The sequence below is a fragment of the Acinonyx jubatus genome, chromosome D4 (genome assembly GCF_027475565.1).
Source record: "Acinonyx jubatus isolate Ajub_Pintada_27869175 chromosome D4, VMU_Ajub_asm_v1.0, whole genome shotgun sequence".
In the NCBI taxonomy this organism is placed as follows: Eukaryota; Metazoa; Chordata; class Mammalia; order Carnivora; family Felidae; genus Acinonyx; species Acinonyx jubatus.
The window spans coordinates 16763038-16783556 of record NC_069391.1 but is presented as its reverse complement, the minus strand read 5'-3'; the positions used below and the strand labels follow the sequence as shown (position 1 = coordinate 16783556).

Below are 20519 nucleotides of genomic sequence, written 5' to 3'. Positions count from 1 at the left end.
GTTTCCTTCGCTGTGCAGCAGCCTTTTATTTTGATGAGGTCCCAGTAGTTCATTTTTGCTTTTGTTTCCCTTGCCTCCAGAGACGTGTTGAGTAAGAAGCTGCCGTGGGCAAGATCAAAGAGGTGTTTGCCTGCTTTCTCCTTAAGGATTTTGATGGCTTCCTGTCTTAGGTTTAGGTCTTTCACCCATTTTGAGTTTATTTTTGTGTATGGTGTAAGAAAGTGGTCCAGGTTCATTCTTCTGCATGTCGCTGTCCAGTTTTCCCAGCACCACTTGCTGAAGAGACTGCCTTTACTCCATTAGATATTCTTTCCTGCTTTGTCAAAGATTAGCTGCCCATACGTTTGTGGATCCATTTCTGGGTTCTCTATTCTGTTCCATTGATCTGAGTGTCTGTTCTTGTGCCATCTATTGCTGAAGGTTTAACTATGATGCCAGTGAAATCTTGGCTATTTGAGCTCCCAAGTTTGTTCTTTCTTATCACCATGGAATATCCTTCATAAGTTCCTAATAGTGCACGTATTTCAGAAGAATGTACACTTCCAAAAAAATTAAAAATTTTGGATAGCATATATTAAGGGATTTGAAAAACTAGATCATGTCCAGCAAAGAAAAAGTAAGAACATGAGATGATCTAGAAACAAAATTAAATAAGTAATTTGTGGTAAACTGTATACATTTATGTAGCAGAATAAAAGATCAACAAAGACTTAGATATTGCACTTAAGTATTTGAAGGACCCCAGAGGAGGGTGCAGTTCTGTGTTCCCCATAGTTATAATTTCTATACTCTGGATCTCTGAATTATTTAAAAGTCTGTTTTCATCTTGAAGTCTCTACTGATCAGTACAGTGCCTAACAGAGCAGGGACTCAGAAAACGTTAAGAAGTAGGCTGAGTATACTTTTCATGTATAGTAGGAAACCATCGGAAAAAACAAATGTCTTCTCCTTGTAAAGAAGAGATGTTGAATAAAAAGTGCTCTATGATAATGGCATAGGGTAGCTTATGAGGTGGTGAGCCTCTCTTCTCTGAACGTAAATGCATATCCATAATTCCTGCATGAAGTGGGGAACTGATAATCTCTGAGACTCTTTTGACTTTAAAATTCTCTCAACATTTTGACACAGTGTCATTTCATGAAAGACACATGGATGACCATGTGGAATGTGATTCTTCCTTCATGCATCTACAACTGAGGTGTTTATTAACAACATCCAACAAACTTCTCTAGAGGAAAGAAATCTTCCATTGGATCTTCCTAGATTGTCTTATTATTAGCTTTTTATGTTCTATCTTTGTGCTCCATTTTATCTTCTCACCTCATACAGCCCCCTTTCCCCAAGGAAGGTATCTAATTATTTCTTCAATATCCCCAGTGTTCTTCTATATATTTTCTTGGCCTAAAAGACATCTCCTATGAGGTCTTCTCACACTGTAATGATTCTCTGTGTCACAAAATACCTTTCCATTCCTTTTTTAATAAATATTTCTAAATTACTCATGTTTACACTTTTACTTCCCCTACTACTGCATCCCCATATAAGTGAGAATACATTTTTTCTCTTGATATATCTAAGCTATCATCAATTAAAATGCACCTTCCCTGGTCACGTATTGTCATTAATAACCTTTTAGGTTCCAAAAGCAGTTACATAACATTTTCCAAATAGCCTCTATAAGTATTATCTTCTTTATCCTCAATAGTCCTGTGAGTCACTCAAGATATGTCTAATTAATCCCATTTGACAGATAAGAAAACTGAAGCAGAGTCAAATTAAATGAATAACCCAAAGTGAGCCAGCCTGTTTCAGAAAATTTCAGAAATAACAGACACATCTTATTACTTTTGCCCCTGTGCTTTCTTCACCTACATGCTGTCTTGTAGGGTTACTTTCCTTTTATCTCCATGCTTCCTGATGGCATGACTTGCCTCTGCTAACTCTCTCATAAAGATTCTTCTTTCTTTTCTTTCCTTCTCCTATTGTCCTTTAAACTGGGAAACATTGCATATTAGCAGTTAAATGGAAACACAGAGACAAGCATGACACCCTGATTGAGAATCTGGGTATTTCGGTTACAAGGTCTGGCTTTAATGGAAATAGTTTTTCTATCCTCACTAAATGGTGGATGAAATTTTCATCCTAAGCATTAGGATAGCTGCCTCAGACCTACTGGAGAGGGATAAAATGGGTAGGTCCTGGAGTAAGAGTGCACTGATGAAGATAATACTCAGACACTCCCTATAATCACCTTCTGCCTACTTCCTAAAACTTCTCAAGCTGAAATATATACCTGCCTGTAGAGTGTAGCCATAACACAGGCTGTGGATCCTCAGAAGCAGAGCATGCAAACTCTTACACTAAGGAATAGGATTTGACTTCAGAAACATGGAGTATTTACTGCCCAGGGGATGGCATCATGGATTAGGCTAGCAGAAAATATGTAACGCGGTGGACAAAGGACAATGGTCTCAGTCAGGCGTGTGTGCTCTTCAGGGCTCTGACTGAACATCCACCTTGTCCTTTGACCTGGGGTCTTGAATTTTTATCAATGGAAACACAACTAACTTTTTTACTGATTCTCTCTTGACATTGCTTTCAATGACTTTTTAAATGTCCAAATAAATTAAACTCTGTGATTCCACCCTCTGTGATAAAGGTTTTAATTTAGTCTCTGATTCAAATCTCCTAGTTTCTATGCGCCTATTATTTAAAACTTGAGCTACTGTAGTGTCACCTGCATGCCTCAGGCAGTTAAGTGTCTGATTCTTGATTTTGGCTCAGGTCATGATCTCATGGCTTGTGAGTTTGAGCCCCGTGTGGGACTCTACATTGACAGTGGGGAGCCTGCTTGGAATTCTCTCTCCCTCTCTCTCTGCCCCTCCCCCCCACATGCACACCCTCTCCGTTCGTCTCTCTCAAAAATAAATCAAACTTGAGCTACTCCATATTCCACTTAGCCCGAACTTAAGCATCTCTCTTTTTAAAGCGTGCTTCTCTCTCTTTTTTTAATGTTTATTTCGTTTTGAGAGAAAGAGCATGAGCAGGGGAGGGGAGAGAGAGAGAGGGTGTCAGAGGATCCAAAGTGGGCTCTGCATTGACAGCAGGAGTCCAATGCGGGGCTCAAACTCCTCAACCATGAGATCATGACCTGAGCTGAAGTCGGATGCTCAACCGACTGAAGCACCCAGGCGTAACTAAGCATGAGTCTCAATTGAGCCATCTTATAATTTTGAGGACAACCACTTGATGCCTACCACGTTTCAAACAATGCTAGGAGTTAGGGGTTTCATACCCATCCACTGCCTGCTTATGCAAAACAGAGCACAGCATATTCAAGATTAGCTTTTGTTCTGCTGCCTGTTTTGCCGAGGTGATTAGGAGTTGGAAATTCAAAACTAAAATGATTCATGATACTCTAGGCTGAAGTAAACTTTTACTTTATCACCTTCTTCTGTACAACTTAACATAGGATTATCTTTTGAAATAATCGTGAGGCAGGATATTGGAGATGAGAACATAGGCTTTGGACTCAGACTCACAGTGTGCTATTTTATCAACTTTGCATCAACCCCTCATTATCCTTGTAAGCTTTGGCAATTTTGTCTCCTGATGCCTCAGTTTCCTTCTTTGTAAAACAGTCCTGTGATAATCACTTTGTAATGTTTTGTGACAGTTAAATGTGATAATTAATGGAAAGTGCAGACTAAGGCATATAGTAAGTGTTCAACAAATAGTAAAATCATTATGATATATGACTCCTTTACCATTCTCCCCTTACTTCAGACAGTCACTGCCACTCTAATATTCATAGTACATAGTCATCACATACTTTATTATTTCCCCTGCATTTTACATTTATAATCTTATCTCCTCCTGATGGGGACCTATAAATTTTGTATTCAAGTAATCCTTTCCATTATGCTTCCATGTATTTATTTACACATATGAAAGTCTTACATGGTTTGTGTAGTGGGTGTATGACATTTAAATCATGACAGGTCATATTACATTATAAACATTTCTTTCATATTTTTTTCCTTAATATCATACTTTGAGGAACAAACCACATCATCACATATAGAGTTCAGATCTTCTGATCATCACATAGTGTAAATCTTAAGTATGTACTTCATTTTATTAATCTGCTCTTTTGTTGAGAGACCATAGATTGCACCCAACTATTTACCACATGTGGAAAAAGGGCCATGTACAATAAAATACATGGCTGTCTGTGCACCTGTAAAAGCTTCTCTGGGACATACACACAGGAGCACCATTGCTGTATTTCAGAGTATGGACAGAACTCATGTGATGAATGGAACATGATTTTTTATTTTCCCAAGTGGCTTATTAGCTTATGTCACATGAGCGGTTCATGAGGATTCCCATTTCGACCTATCATCACAAGCATGCTGGATCAGTTTTTTGAATTGCTGCCATCCTAATTGTGTAAAATCATATCTTGTTACTGTTGTGCTTTGCATTACTCTGATTGGTACTGAGGTTGACCATCTCTTCCAGGTAAGCAGTCTGTCAAGTTTTTCCTCATGTGCTATTCATATAATTAGTCCATTTTTATTTTGGGTTTCATAGGCTTTTCTTCTTGTTTTGCAGGAATTTTAATTAATCCTTTGTTAGTTATTAATTTGGCAATTATCTTCTCTGACACTGGTACCTGTCTGTTAACTTTGTTGATGCTATCTTTTGTTAAAAAGTACTATTTAATTTTGGTATATAAAAATCAACCGATGTTTTCCTTTCTGGTTTACAATTTTTAGGTCTTGATTTAGAAATGCTTCATAATCTTAAGGTCATAAAGATACACACTTTAAACTTGTATTACATATCCTTCTCATTTAGGAATTTAATCAATCTGGAGTTCATCCATGTATAGAGCGTGTTGTAAAGTCAAGCTTCCTTTTTACATGATTCAAGTCATTGGTTTTGTGCCTATGGTTGTGGAAAGAGGTATATGGCAGGCAGATAGGATACCCATCAGGTATGGATAAAATTTATTTTATTTCTGTAACTTAATCTAGTCTAACTATAACTCTGTTATGGTATCCAAAAAGTTCTGACAATCTCAGGATTTTCTTTATAATTTTTACTACTGTATACCTGTATGATTACAGATACAAAATGTGGATAAAAGGACTTTTTAAATGAAAGTTTTAAATCTAGGTTTCTGCATTATCTTGGCCATTTGGTGTCTTTTTTTTTTTTAACTGAGGACACATGCGCACACGCGCGCACACACACACACACACTTATGATGCAGAATAATGGAGCCTATGAGAACACAGATTTTTAAAATTAGATAAAGACTCATTTTAATACCGATTCAGTCCCTCATTATTCCTGTAACCTCTGCCAAGTATGCCCCTTAAACCTCAATTTCCTCATCTGTAAACTAGCTATGAAACACTTATAATGATTTGTGAAATTTGAACAGGCTTTATTTATTTATTCATTATTGAACTTGTACTTCTAAAAAAGTTTTTATTTTAATTCCGTTAGTTCACATACAGTGTAATGCTAGTTTCAGGTATGTGTATAGTGATTCAACACTTCCATAAAACACCCAGTGCTTATTACAAAAGGTGGACTCCTTAAGACCCATCACCTATTTAACCCATTCCCCCCCCACCTCCCCTCTGGTAAGCACCAGTTTGTTCTCTGTGGTTAAAAATCTGTTTCTTGTTTTGCTTCTTTTTTCCCCCTTTGCTCATTTGTTTTGTTTCTTAAATTCCACATATGAGTTAAATCATATTTGTCTTTCTCTGGCTTATCTTACTTAGCATAATATTCTCTAGCTCCATCCATGTCATCGAAAATGACAAGATTTTATTCTTTTTATGGCTGAGTAATATTCCACTGTATATTTATATACACCAGGTCTTCTTTCTTTAAAGTTTTTATTCAAATTCCACTTAATCAAAGCTATAATGAGATATCACCTCACACTTGTCAGAGTGGCTAAAATCAGCAATATAAGAAACAACAGGTATTGGCAAGGATGTGGAGAAAGGGGAACTCTCTTGCACTGTTGAGAATGCAAAATTAGTTCAGCCACTGTGGAAAACAGTACAGAATTTCCTCAAAAAGTTAAAAATAGAACTACCCTATGATCAAGAAATTGTAATACTGGGTATCCAAAGAATACAAAAATATTAAGTCAAAGGGATACATGCACCCCAATGTTTATAGCAGCATTATCTACAATAGCCAAATTATAAAGACAGTCCAAGTCTCTATCAACTGATGAATATATAAAGAAGATGTGGTGTATATACACACACATACAATGGAATATTACTCAGCCACAAAAAGAATGAAAGTTTGCCATTTGCAATGACATAGAGCTAGAGAGTATTATCCTAAGCAAAATAAGTCAGAGAAAGACAAATACCATATGATTTCACTCATATGTCAAATTTAAGAAACAAATTGAACTTGTACCTTGTTACCAGGGTTCACACTAGAATTTTTCATCATTATTTCCCCAACAGGTGTCACAATGCCTGGCACATAGTAGGTCTTCAGTATTTGTTTGCTGAATCATAAGGAATATGCTCAGATTCTAGACTATATTCCACCTCTTAAACTCTTCCTTCTTATTTTCCATTTAATAATAATTTTAGCTAATGTGTATGAAAGCTTACACTATGACAGATGTTGTTCAATAACCTTTGTGTACTTAATTTGTTCTCATAGCAATTTTCTGACATAGGTTCCAATAACAATTCCATTTTACAGATGAGGAAACTAAGACAAAGAGATTATATAACTTACTAGGTAGTGTTTCATAGCTAAAGCCCACATTGAACCCAGACACTGTGGCCTCCAAGGTTTATGCTCAAACCACTGGATGTGGCTGCTTCTCTTTAGGGTCTAAATATATCTATACGATTGTTGAGGGCCTGTAAGTTGAGTTTAATATGAGCTCTGCCTCCCACTAACTGTGTGATCATAAACAAGTGTCTTAACTTTTCTAATACGAAAACAAATCACCCAGATTCATAAAGTTCTTGTGAGAGCTAAATGAGATAATACCACATGAACCACTTATCATAGTGCCCTGTATATAAGCATTCAATACACATTTTTAATAGTAGCATTATTAAAACCTTATGTGTGTTTATTTTGCCTATAACTGAAAGAGATAAGTAAAATATTTACTTTTTTAGCATTTAAAAACACAAAGTACATTCTAAATGTAGAATGATAAATTACTCTGCAGAAATTTGAGATCTGCTAAATGATATATTGCAAGAAATATTCCTATATTACCATCTCCAGTCTGAATATGCCACTTAATAGATTGTTATCTCACATATTGGTATCTAAGGAAAGATAGCTTATCCTGTCTAGACCTTTGTAAAGGAGGTGGGGGGGGGCGGGAAACTAGGTTCTATTTTTGTCCTATTCTGAGCATCTATGAGTCTGTACTGAAGATCAAGTTATCTGGGTGAGAGGTATGTTTTGGGGATGGTGGTGAGAGGTTTTAGGTTTAAGTGGCAATGGCCTTAGACTATTTTAATTCTACTTTTACTGTTATAAGAGTAGATCTCAATATCTCTCTGTGCTGCCCCTTTATCCTCTTCCCCCCCAACCCTGACCAAGGTCATCTTGTTCTCTTTGGAGGCACAAGCCCCCTGCCACTGCTTTAATGGCTGTGGCAAGCAGAGAGCGAGTTATGAATGTGAAGTGTCTGTCAGCCACTAAAAGCCTGTGAATTAGTGTTTCCTGCCCTTGTCTGTTAGGCAGCCTACTTTTATGGAGAAATAGCTTATCCTTGTGAAAGGGCTGACCCGCCACTAATATGCTCTGCTCTGCTAGGCCCAGCACCCCTCCCTCATGTTCCCTATGGAGAAGATGACCTCTCTGCTCCAAACAGAGGTCTCTCCAGTTCCTGTGTCATATCCAGACTTCTCCCAAGTCAGAGGAGGTTTTAAAAACGAAGGTTATTCTTAATTTCAAAACTTCCATGAATTTTGTACCAAAGAACATCCCTAACATTGCTTGTACTCAGAAATCTTGAATCTTCCCCACTTTCCTTGCCCTTATTCTTCCTGCCTCCTTCATCAGCTTTATTTTGGGGCCCTATGAGTCTGTCTACTCTCCTTAGAACTGCTGAGGCACACGTGCTCTGCTCTTAGTGCTTTCTACCATTACTTCCCCTTGACAGCAGATGCTCTGCGAGTCATTTGCACTCCAAAATAGGACTTCAGTTTATGGCAAGATGGGCTTTTGTCTCTTATAGAGAAATTTCAGGAATCATTGAGCACTTGCAAAGGGTACTATTTTGGGAGGAGAGCATTGATTGAGGGATAATTAGCTATCACATCATTGTCCACAGCCCTGTAAGATCCTCCAGAACTTTGTACATTTAGTGGCATTCCAAGCATTATCCTATCATTTTCTCAATCTAATCTCACACCATCTTTTGTTTCTTGAGAAATTCTTAAAAAGTTTTGCATTCTCTACTTTATAAATTTATAAATTGAGGCTCATATTAGCTCATGAGTAATTGGGAAAAGGACATGATCCCAAGTCTTTAGCTACTCAGCCTGGTGTTCTGCCTGTCTACAGTATGGCATATTTCACAGACTTTGACAGAGTGTGTGTTACCTTGTGTCCCCTGAGCTGACTCTGTGCTAGGCAATTGTTCCAAGTACTAGAAAAACAGGAATTGGTCACGCTATCATCAAGCATCCTAAGCTCCTTCTCCATCCTGGGAGGTTGTTTGTGCTGCTGGAGGCAGGATATAATACTTAGAAGTTTAATATTTCATAAAGAAGTTCTCAGAGCATTTTTAACTCAAGGATAGTCATCTCTCTAGGCATAAGAGGCAAGAAGACTAGACATGAGGAAAGCGTTGTTCTGGAAAGATGCTGAATCAGTCTATGGAGCTATAGACCTCTGAAAGTCACCTACTTCCTCACAAGAGCCTGTACCTTTAGTGTAATGGGGGAGTGATGAAACAGCAATCAACATCATGCATTTAACTCTTGTGAAGTTTCACACATGGCAAGCCAAACAGGGATGAGAGAAGTCCTTTTTGCAAGCCCCAGCACAGAAAGTCAGGAGAACACTAAGGAAATCCACTCTGATATAATCAATACCAAGAGTCAGTCTGTATCTTCTCATCTGCTTTTGTCATTAACATTAACCTAATGCTGGTAGAGCTGCTACTTTTGAACTGCTGCCCATCTGTGTCCTGTATCTGAGAGCTACCGGTCTACTGCAATACCTCCAAGAATTTAGCACTGGTTCTCAACCTGACTTCACAGAAGCACATTGGATTGCCTGTTTAAAGTGCAGATACTGGGCCCTATTTTCCGACACTTAAAAAAATTTTACTCTGCATTTCTAACAAGAAGCCGAGGAGATTTTGATGTAGATACTTCACATTCTACATATTGAGAAACGATGCATTATATATTGGCCTTGAATTATGTCACATATTTGGACAGGGGGAGAAGTTGGTTAAACTTATGCAATAATATTAGTCACTTAGTACTTTACAAAAGACTTTTATATATATTCTCTAACATAATACATCGACCATGAGTTTGGTAAAATGAATATTTGTATCTTCATTTTATTTTTCAAATGATAACTCATATGAAATCTTATGCCCAAGGCCACACAACCAGTAAGTATTGGAGATAAGACAAGAATGCAAGAGTTCTTTCTGTAAGGCCAGTTGTCAATGTTGGCAGTCTGCTCAGGACCACCTAATGAGCTTTTGAAATATGCTCATGCTTAGGTTTACACCAGGCTACTGAATCACAGACATATTTTACTCATGCTTTGGTGTTTTCTAAAAATCTTCCTCCAAATGATTTCTCTTCTTTTCTTCCCTTCTTTCCTTCCTTCCTGTTTATTTATTTATTTTTGAGAGAGAGAGAGAGAGAGCACAAGCAAGGGAGGGGCACAGAGACAGAGAGGGAGACACAGAATCTGAAGCAAGCTCCAGGTTCTGGGCTGTCAGTGCAGAGCCCAACGTGGGGCTCAAACTCACAAACTGTGAGATCATGACCTGAGCCCAAAGACTTACACTTAACCAACTGAGTCACCCAGGTACCCCACCTCCTCCAAATGATTTTAAAACCAGAGGGGAGAGTTACCAGAGTTTAGGTGATGACCCCATCCATGCGCCTAATATTTGACTGCAGGGATCTTCTCCATGAACCCAAATGCATGGTCTCTGGCAGAGGCCAGATGAACAGATCTCAGCTCTGGCTAAGGTCCAGCATAATAAAGTGACTTTGAGCTCTAGGGACAGTTGTTGACACAGCCTTCCTCTGGCCTCCTTTTGCAAACTTCATTAGCTATAATTAATGCAACTGTTTCCCTAACTCAGAGAACTTCAGGTGCTCAGAGCCCCACAGCCTCACTAGTGAGTACAATCTTTCCTGGATCCCTTCTCTCTGCCTAAAATATGATCCCTCAAGAGTAGAACTCGGAGGGGGCTTCATCTTTTCACTTGTTGGGAAACTAGAGCATCACTGGCATTTTTGTCCCTTGACTTTCATCTGGGCTTACTGGAGCAGAAATTCCATGTGCCAATGGACAGGTATTTCATTTTTCCTCTAAATGAATTTGACTTGTCTAATTATAAAAACAATACGTGCTAATTATTTTTGAAATGTAAAGAATTCTGATAAGAAAATAGAATAAAAGCAAAATTTGTTCCCCAAATCCCATACATTTATCATTATATGAACAACTCTTTAGATCTCTCTCTTGCTGTGTGTGTATAAAACAGAAGTGCACACAAAATACTCATGATACAAATTTGATCGCATCAGAGCAATGCTTGGAATTTAATCTTTGCTCAATAAACATTTGTTGCATTCGAATAGACACATGCATACTTACTCATAACCTGTTTTTCTACTTATCAAAAATTCTTAAACATCTTTCCTTGCATTTACATACAGGTTTACATCATTACTTTTTAAAAACCTTATAAATCCATTGAATTGATTTGTTGTGGTGTATTCAACTAGTTTCCTAACTCATATTTAGCTTGCTTCCTGTTTGCCAATATTTCAATCTCTCTCTGCCCCTCCTCTCCCTCCTACTCTTATTCAAACCGTTCCTTATAATTTGTTTCTATAGTAGAATTATTGGGTTGAAGGATTTGCACACCTTCAGTTTGATCTATGTTGCCAAACTGCCCTCCAGAAACGCTTCTTTCTTTACCTCCCACCAACATGCACTGCCATTTTAAACACTTTCTGCTCCATCATGTATCACAGTAAAAAGACCCAATGGGTTAGAGGATAAGTGGATATTAAAGGCAATGTCTCTCAGTTTGTCCCTTTAAAACAACAACCCAGAAAGGTCCCACAGGAAGTTATTACATCTTTCAGGTTCAGCTAGTGGGCACTTAGAATCTACAGAGTAAGAAAACTAACGCTCTAGGCATTTGGGACACCATGCTTTTTAAAAAAATTATTTCTGCTGCTCTGAATCATTTTTAAGTGAGTGTAGAGATGAAGAAAAAGGTGTAAGGACAGGGAAACAGGTACACCGAATTTTTTCATGAATGTTAAATTCAATTATTATGCATATTAGATGATGGTTTGAATCTAAGTAGAAAAGAGATGGTATCTATCAAATAGCTGTTTGACCTTGAACAACATACTCAAGCTGGAAAACAATTCATGCATGAAAGCAGCAATGGCTTTCAGTGGGGAGTTAGTATGAAAATCTTCCATGGTGAAGCTCTCTGGTCTCAGTCTTCAGGCACGGTAGTAGAGTGGGAGAGAATTAACTCCCACAGTACAATGACTGAATTCATGTGCCGGTTTCTAAACTTCTTTTCTGTCAGATCTTGAGTAATTTACTTAAATTCTCCAGGCCTTTTTTTCTTTATCAAATATATATTTACACATACATACACATACACCTTAAAAGTTTGTGTCAAAGCTTCAGTTAGTTGTGAGACATAAAACTCTAGAACAGTGCTGAGCAAATACTGAATCTGTCAGTAAATGAGAGAGATTCTAACTCATGTGTTAAGTAATGTGTCTACAAGAACACTGAACTTGAAGTTAGAAAGGCTCAAGTCAAAATTTTACCACTTACCAGATGTGTGGCCATGAAGAAGTCAGGCTGTTGAGAACCAAGCAAAGTCAAAGAACATGCTGAATCCTTATTTTTTCCTCTTCTGTAAGCTGGCATTCATAGTGCATGTTCTGTCCAGCTCAAGATATACTGGTGAGTTCCAGAACTGAAATAGATAAAATTTGCAAAAATGTGTTAGAACTACACATTTCAATGGGAGTACTAAGGACTTAGAATTACATTTCCAGTGTTACTAGTAATGGTTCCTTACAGGTCTACAATTCCAAGATTCCTTAGTTCTAAAATGTCACAAGAACATGGCAGGTCTAGGTTTATCTGTGCTTGTGTGTTTGTGAGTGCAAAACATGTATACCAGAGAGAGGAAGGGCGTTAGCAGAATGTCACAGCCAAAGGCGGGACTGAGTCTGGAATCTTGTAATTTACTAGTTGCATAAACACAGATAATCATCTAAATTTTCTCAGTCTAAATTTCTTCATATGGAAAAAAAATGATGATGGGAAATGAATTCACACTACTGTGTAAGACTGTCATGATCACAAGCACATACAACAGGCACTAAAAAGCTACTATTCATTGAGCAGAAATTATGTGCTGGGCACTAGCACTCATGTATCCCTCCCATTTAACACCTCATAATACTCAGTGAGGCTGATTGTTATTCTCCCCACTTTTCAGATGAGAATCGTGAGGCTGATAGGAGATAAATAGACTTGTGTCAGTTTAAAAAGCCGGTGAGTTGACACAGATAAGACTCATCCCAGGTCACTCAGACTTAAAAGGGAAGGGATCTTAGCTACTGTACTTCTAAATAATACTGTAAATGCAAGCCCCTCTTCCACCATCCACTTGTAAAGTAAAGCCTATTTCAGAATGTCCTGTGTTCCTGCCCTAGGCTATAAATAGTACACTCCATATGTGTGTATGTCTGTATGTATAAACATATACACACATATTTGACAAACCTACACACAGGTGATTTAAGGCAATGGATGGAGATGTCCTGTGAATACAGGATCGGAGCATAATACATGGAACCTATAAATGGGTTATTCGCAATAAGAGTTGTCAGACTATGAAAGAAATATGACAAAGTTTGTAGAATTTCTTTAGATGATAATGATGATAATTTCAATTAAAAAGGTTCTCTACTGAGTCCCTAGCTTAAGGCGTTGCTCAAAATAGATTTTCCACAAATACTTACTTATTTAATGACCAAATGTTTTTTTTCTGGGGGCACATTTTATGGCTATCAAGCTGAAAGGTAGAAAAACTAACGAAATAATCCTCCCAAATGACTTGTGATTTCTTATGACTTCTAGTGATTTCTTATGACTTCTTATCTCATTTATTCTTCCTACTAATAATCACTGTATTTCCATAGAATAAAAAGTAACTTGGTGACTGAAAAGGCAGGTAGAGGGCATCAGTACATCCATGGAATGGCTTTGGCCATTAGAGAGAAAGTAAATTTGAATAAGAAAAAAAAAAAGTCAATCTCGGAAACTTTAAAAGTGTTTAAGTGGTTTTCAGATGAGGAAAAAAATAAGTTTACTAAAATATCCCAAGGTTGATGTACATATAATCTGCCCTCAAAGTTCTGAAAACATCACCTTACTTAAACTGTCTCCTCTAGGGTGCTTAAAGACCACTGAGTAATAGCTTTTAGGACTGTAGAATGTCACAGCTGGATATTGGATTTAGAGTTAAGGTAACATGCCCACCAATGTGTCAGATGAAAAACAGGAAAGAACAAGTAAGCTTCTAAGAGCTCTTTCCACCAGATCATAAAAAATACAAGTTTTTCTACATCTACCACTATTTCAATATCATATTTGATAACAATAAGCCATTTTTGACAGAAGCTAACCCAAGAATATAAGCAGAAGACAGCTTTATTTTTCTTCCACAACCTATTGAAACACAATCCATGGACATATTTCCCCCATTTCTTGTATGGAATTTGGGGAAAGTACCCTATTTTTCCTCTATTTTTTTTTTTTTTTTTACAGAATAAAGTAGTCCTTTGGTAACTTTCAGTTGCAGAATTAATCTCATTTCTGTTATTAAAATCTACAACCCAGTGCAATTATCCCAAAGCTGCCAAATCTTACCTAATTTAGAAATTCTTCCCCTGAAAGTTTATATGGCTTTCAGCCTATACAACTACAGGGCAACTATATATTGGGCAATGAGGCTGTGGTCAACTGATTCTCCTTCTCCTTGCTGCTTCTGATCTCTCCTTTGAAGGCTTTAGTTTTTTATCCCTGTATAGTGAACCTCAGGAGAACAGTGGAAGCATGGTGTTTGGTGGCCAGCTGTATTGTAATCTGCACTTGGCTGATACTGAAAGCTGTTTTTTTTTCTTTCATGGGGAGTTTTAGGACCTGTAGCTGGAAACTCCTTCTACAACTGACCCATAGTTGGGAGTTGCAGGGATTGGAAAGGATAGGTAAATGCATACATCAAAAACTCTCATCAATAAATTCACCCTTTAGGGCCTCTTTGATCTAGGTCCTTGTAGAAGATGAAGTTGGTAACACTAACTTGAACAAACTGGGTTCATGATCCTATAGCATTTCCTATAATTGGTCTACTATCTTTCTGAAATGTGAGGATTCTGGGCACCTATAGATATTTCTCTAACCTTGGAAAGTCTGACAAGACTGAAATAAAGAAAGTAAACTTTTAACAACTCCTAATAAGAATAGATGTGTTTTGAGGGTTTTGAAGATCTATTATGGTCTATTATGAGGCTTGTAAATGGATTTTAAGGAGAACATTTAGGTCATCACTCTACTTTTTGACTAAATAGTTATAAACTCAGTGCTTTTTAACTTATTTAGAGTTCAGGCATCTCTTTTGAGAAAGTGATAAAAACTATGGATCTATACCCTGGGGAAGCAAACGTAAGTACTGATTTTTCAGAAAATTCTGGGGGTGGGCTATGTAATACAACTCTTCAATGTCTATCCATAGACACTTGGAAAAAAATCCATGACTTGGCTGCTATTCTTTCCTCTAACTTCTTCCCTCCTTTCCTTCCTTCCTTCCTTCCTTCCTTCCTTCCATAATCACTTCCATAATCACTTAGTTAAGTGTCATTAGCAGTGGTGATTGGACACAAAGGTAGAGCCCAAGTGAGCAAGGTGGCCACACAGGGCAGTGGCCCAGTGGATTTGGGATCAGGGTTAATCAAATAAGTAAATGTATTGAACATATTGGGAGTCATGTTTCTCAATGCTGGAAAAGGGAGTTTCAAATATGGAAAGGAGAAAATTGTAATAACTGCTATGGTATTGGACTGAAATTAGTTGGAATCAGTATAAACTCCTTATATTACTTGTCTATTGTTGCTGTAACAAACTTTACAATTTCACCAGCTTAAAACAATGCAAATTTATTACCTTATACTTCTGTAAGTAGGAAGTACAACATGGGTCTCACTGGAAAATAACAAAAACAAAAACCTAGGTTCCTTTCCCCTGTTTCTAATTGCTAGAAACCACCAACATTCTTTTGGTTATGGCCTCTTTCCTTCACCTTTAATCCAGCATCTGTGGGTGAAGTTTTTACACTGCATCACGCTCACCTTCTTCAGTTACGTCTCCTTCTAGCCTCCTTCTTCTGCCTACCACTTCCAATTTTTTAAGAACCCTTGTTACTGAAGGAGAGGCTAGAAAGATGACAGAGTAGGAGGACCCTAAGCTCACTTCCTCCCATCTGGATACAACTAGATAACACTCACAGCAGTGCAAGTAACCCAGAAAATGACCCAAAGACTGGCAGAACAAATTCCACGACTAAAGGTAGAGAAGAGGTCACACCAAAGAAGGTAGGAAGGGTGGAGACATGGTTTGGGAGTGAAGAAGACCATGGCTGTGGGTAATCAGGAGTGAGCTGGGGTGCAGTGGGAGGTGAGATACAGACTAGCATACTGGGGAGCCTGCATGGGGAAGACAAATCCCCATAATACTTAGCTTTGAAAGTGAGAGGGGCTGAATCTTGTGAGTTCTTACAGCCAGCAGGACTTAAAACCTGGGATTTTAAAAATTGTAAGGTTCAGCTCTGGGGGAGTTCCAAGGGCTTTAGAAAGCTGAGTCTCCATCTGAAAGGAGCAGCAGAGATATAGCCTAGAAGCAGCAGTTTGAAAAACACCTGGGGCACATAGGAGGGACAGTTATTTACTCATCTCAGAACATGTCCCAGAGAGGTGGGGATTGGAGGGAGACCCCTTCAGGAACAAAGTAACTGGCAGGTGTCATTTCCATCCCCTGCTCCCAAGTATAAACACAGAGACACATGCAGGAATGAGCAAGAGGCCAATCCTCACTACCTATCTTGCTTATACTAAGCCCTGACTCTTTCCACACTTTGGTGGATACACCCTTTCCAGTCATTCTTGCCTCAGTGCTGGCACTGGGGTCTCCTCCCCCAGAAGACCAGTGCAAACCATGCCAACACATCTTCTGACTTGCAATGTTCTATGGGGCTTCTGTTGTAGCTGTGGGGGCAGGTCTCATTTCACAAGCAGACCAGCCTACACCATGTTAAAACATGCCTCACCCTGTCCAGACAAAATATTGCCTATAGCAGGCAAAGAGAATTTCTGGAGATGACTGAACTGAAGGAAAAAGTAGCCAGGACACAATAGCAGGGCACATACAACACACATAGAGATATTCCCTGAGACACCAAGTGCTGGGTCTCAGTGGGCATTGCACTGCAGGGTACTATAAGACCTCTTATTCATCAAGACATTACCTTCAAGAGCAGGGGATGTAGTTGACTTTTCTAATAGAGAAACAGACACAGAGAGTTAGATGAAATGAGGAGACAGAGGAATATGTCCCAAATGAAAGAGCAGGACAAAACCACAGCAAGAGACCTAAGCAAAATGGATATAAGTAATATGCCTGATAGAGAATTTAAAGTAATGTTCATAGAGATACTCACTGTACTTCAGAAAAGAATGGAGGACATCAGTGGGAGCCTTAACAGAGAGATTACAAGAGAACCAATCAGAGATAAAGAACACAATAGATAAAGTTAAAAATAAACTTGGTGGAATAAATAACAGGCTAGCGGAAGCACAGGAACAAATTAATGACCTGGAAAACAGATTAATGGAAAGTAACCAAGCTGAACAAATGAGAGAAAAAAAATACACAAAATGAAAAAGACTTAAGGAAGTCAGTGACTCCATCAAGTGTAATAATATTCATATTATAGGGATCCCAGAAGAAGAAGACAAAGAAAAGGAGGCAGAAAATTTATTTGGATAAATAATAGTTGAAAGCTTCCCTAATCTGGGAAAGGAAACAGACATCCACAAATCCAGGAGCCACAGAAATTACCCAACAATCCTCCCAAGGATATCCACACCAAGACACATAGTAATTAAAATGGCAAAATTAAAATGTCAAAAAGTACTAATCCCGGATGTAAGAGTGGTTCAATATTCACAAAGCAATCAACGTGATACATTCCATCAATAAAAGAAAGGATAAAGACCATATGATCATTTTAATAGATGCGGAAAAAATCATTTAACAAAGTACAACATAATTCCAACATACTACAAACAAAGTAGTTTTAGAGGGAACATGATAAAAGCCACCTATGAAAAATCCATAGCTAACATCATCCTTAATGGGGATAAACTGAGAGTTCTTCCTCTGAGATCAGGAACAAGACAAGGATGTCCATTCTTCTCACTTTTATCCAACATACTAGAAGTCCTAGCCACAGCAACTAGACAACAAAAAGACATAGAAGACTTCCAAGCTGGTAAAGAAGAAGTAAAACTCTCAGTATTTGCAGATGACATTATACTATATAAAGAAAACCTTAAAGACTTCACCAAAAAACTACTCCTGAAATGAATTCAGTAAAGTCGCAGGATACAAAATCAATGCAGAGACATATGTTACATTTTTATACACTCATTATGAAACAACAGAAAGAGAAATTAAGAAAACAATTCCATTTACAATTGCACCGACAATAATAAAATACGTAGGAATAAACCTAACAGGTGAAGGAACTGTACTCTGAAAACTAAGACATTAATAAAAGAAACTGAAGATGACACAAAGAAATGGAAAGATATTCTAAGCTCATGGCTTGGAAGAACAAATAATTGATTAAATGGCTATACTACATAAAGCTGTCTACAGATTTAATGCAATCCCTATCAAATTACCAACAGCATTTCTCACAGAACTAAAATAAACAACCTTACAATATGTGTGGAATCACAAAAGACCTTGAAGAGCCAAAGCAATCTCAAAAAAGAAAAAAACAAAACTGGAAGTATCACAATTCCAGACTTCAGTTATATTACAAAACAGTAGTAATTAAAAGAGCATGGTACTGGCACAAAAACAGACACATAGCTCAATGGAACAGAATAAAAAAGCCCAGACATAAATCCACAATTCCATGGTCAATAAATCTTTGACAATTGAGAAAAGAATATACAATGGGAAAATGACAGTCTCTTCAACAAATGGTGTTTGGAAAATTGGGTAGCCACATGCAAAAGAATGAAACTAGACAACTTCTTTCACCATTCAAAAAAAAAACCCCTCAAAATAGACAAAACACATAAATGTGAGACCTGAAACCATAAAAATCCTAAAAGAGAACACAGTAGTTTTCTTTGTCATTGGCCATAGTAACACTTCTCCAGATGTCTCTTCAGACAAAGGAAACAAAAGCAAACATAAGCTATTGGGACTACATTAAAATCAAAAGCTTCTGCACAGCAAAGGAAATAATCAACAAAACTAAAAGGCAACCTACTAAATGGGAGAAGATATTTGCAAATGACATATCTCCTAAAGGGTTAGTATCCATAATTTAAATAACTGATACAACTCAATACCCAAAAACCAAATAACCCAATTAAAAGATGGGCAGAAGACATAAACAGACATTTCTCCAAAGAAGACATCCAGATGGCCAATGAACACATAAAAAGATGCTCAACATCAGTCATCATCAGGGGAATGCAAATCAAAACTGCAATGAGATATCACTTAACACCTTTCAGAATGGCTAGAATCATGAGCACAAGAAACGGTGTTGGTGAGGATGTGGAGAAAAAGGAAACCTCATGCACTGTTGGTGGAATGGAAACTTGTGCAGCCACTATGAAAGACAGAATGGAAGTTCCTCAAAAAGTTAAAAATAGAACTACACTATGGTCAAGTAATTGCAAAACTGGGTATTTACCCAAAAAATACAAAAGCACTAATTCAAGGGGATATCATGTCCCTATGTTTACTGTAGTATTGCAGTCATATTATGGAAGCAACCCAACTGTCCATTGATAGAGGAATGGATAAAGATGTGGTATATATACACAATGGCATATTATTCAGCCATTAAAAAGAATGAAATCTTGCCATTTGCAACAACACAGATAGAGCTAGAGAATATGATGCTAAGTGAAATAGGTCAGAGGAAGATAAATATTATACAATTTCTCTCATATATGGAATATAAGAAACAGAACAAACCAACAAAGGAAAAAGAGAGACAAACCAAAAAAAAAAAAAAACCAGACTCTTAACTACAGAAAACAGATGGTCATCAGAGGGGAGGTATGCAAGGCATATGGGTGAAATAGGTGATGGGGACTAAAGAATACACTTATGATGAACACTGTGAATTATTGAATCACTATACTGTATGCCTGAAATCAATATAATACTGTACATTTATTATACAGGAATTTAAATAAAAAGCTTAATAAAAAAAAGACTTTGTTACTATGTTGGATCCACACAGATACTCCAGGTTAACATCCCTATTTTAATGTCAGTCAAACAGTAATTTTAATCTTATCTGCAAATTTAATTTTCCCTTAACATACAACCTAACATATTTACAGTCTCCAGAGATGTGGACTTCTTCGGAGGGCCATTTTCTTCCTACCACTTTTGTGATGCTCACTATATAGATAAATATATAGAGAAATCGCTAGAGACAAAGATTTAAGTAGAAGAAATGCATACATGTATTTCCTAGCTTTGTCCATTGAGAGGACATGAGCACAGTGACATGCCATACCTCCTAGGGTTGCATTCCCTAGAAAGCAGACTTTGAGACAGGCCTTTGGGAAATCACACTAGTGGAAGGAAGGGGAGAGAAGCAGAACTGGGCAAAGAAAGAAGTTAAGCTAGTATGCAGACCCAATCAAGACTCCAGCTGGCCTCATGGGAAGCTCTGGAACTGAGATTGTAATTCAGGATATTACTGATTTGAAGCAAGCAGCCAGAGCTTTTAATAAACAGTAACTCACTGTGGTGGTACTTCTAATAGTGAGATGACCTTGGGCAAGATAGCTTTCTTCAGGTGAGGTTAGTCCCTGAAAGGGTTTGACAGTCAACATGTATTTGGGGGCAGC

General features: G+C 37.7%; 1 long non-coding RNA gene across 1 annotated transcript in view; it reads right to left on the bottom strand.

Moving 5' to 3' along the window:
* The window catches only part of LOC128312125 (uncharacterized), a 262101-nt gene that overhangs the window by 146527 nt on the left and 95055 nt on the right, over positions 1 to 20519 (bottom strand). The window contains exon 2 of the long non-coding RNA XR_008291015.1: positions 12106 to 12250. This is a non-coding gene — a long non-coding RNA (uncharacterized LOC128312125). The remainder of the gene's footprint in view (positions 1 to 12105; positions 12251 to 20519) is intronic.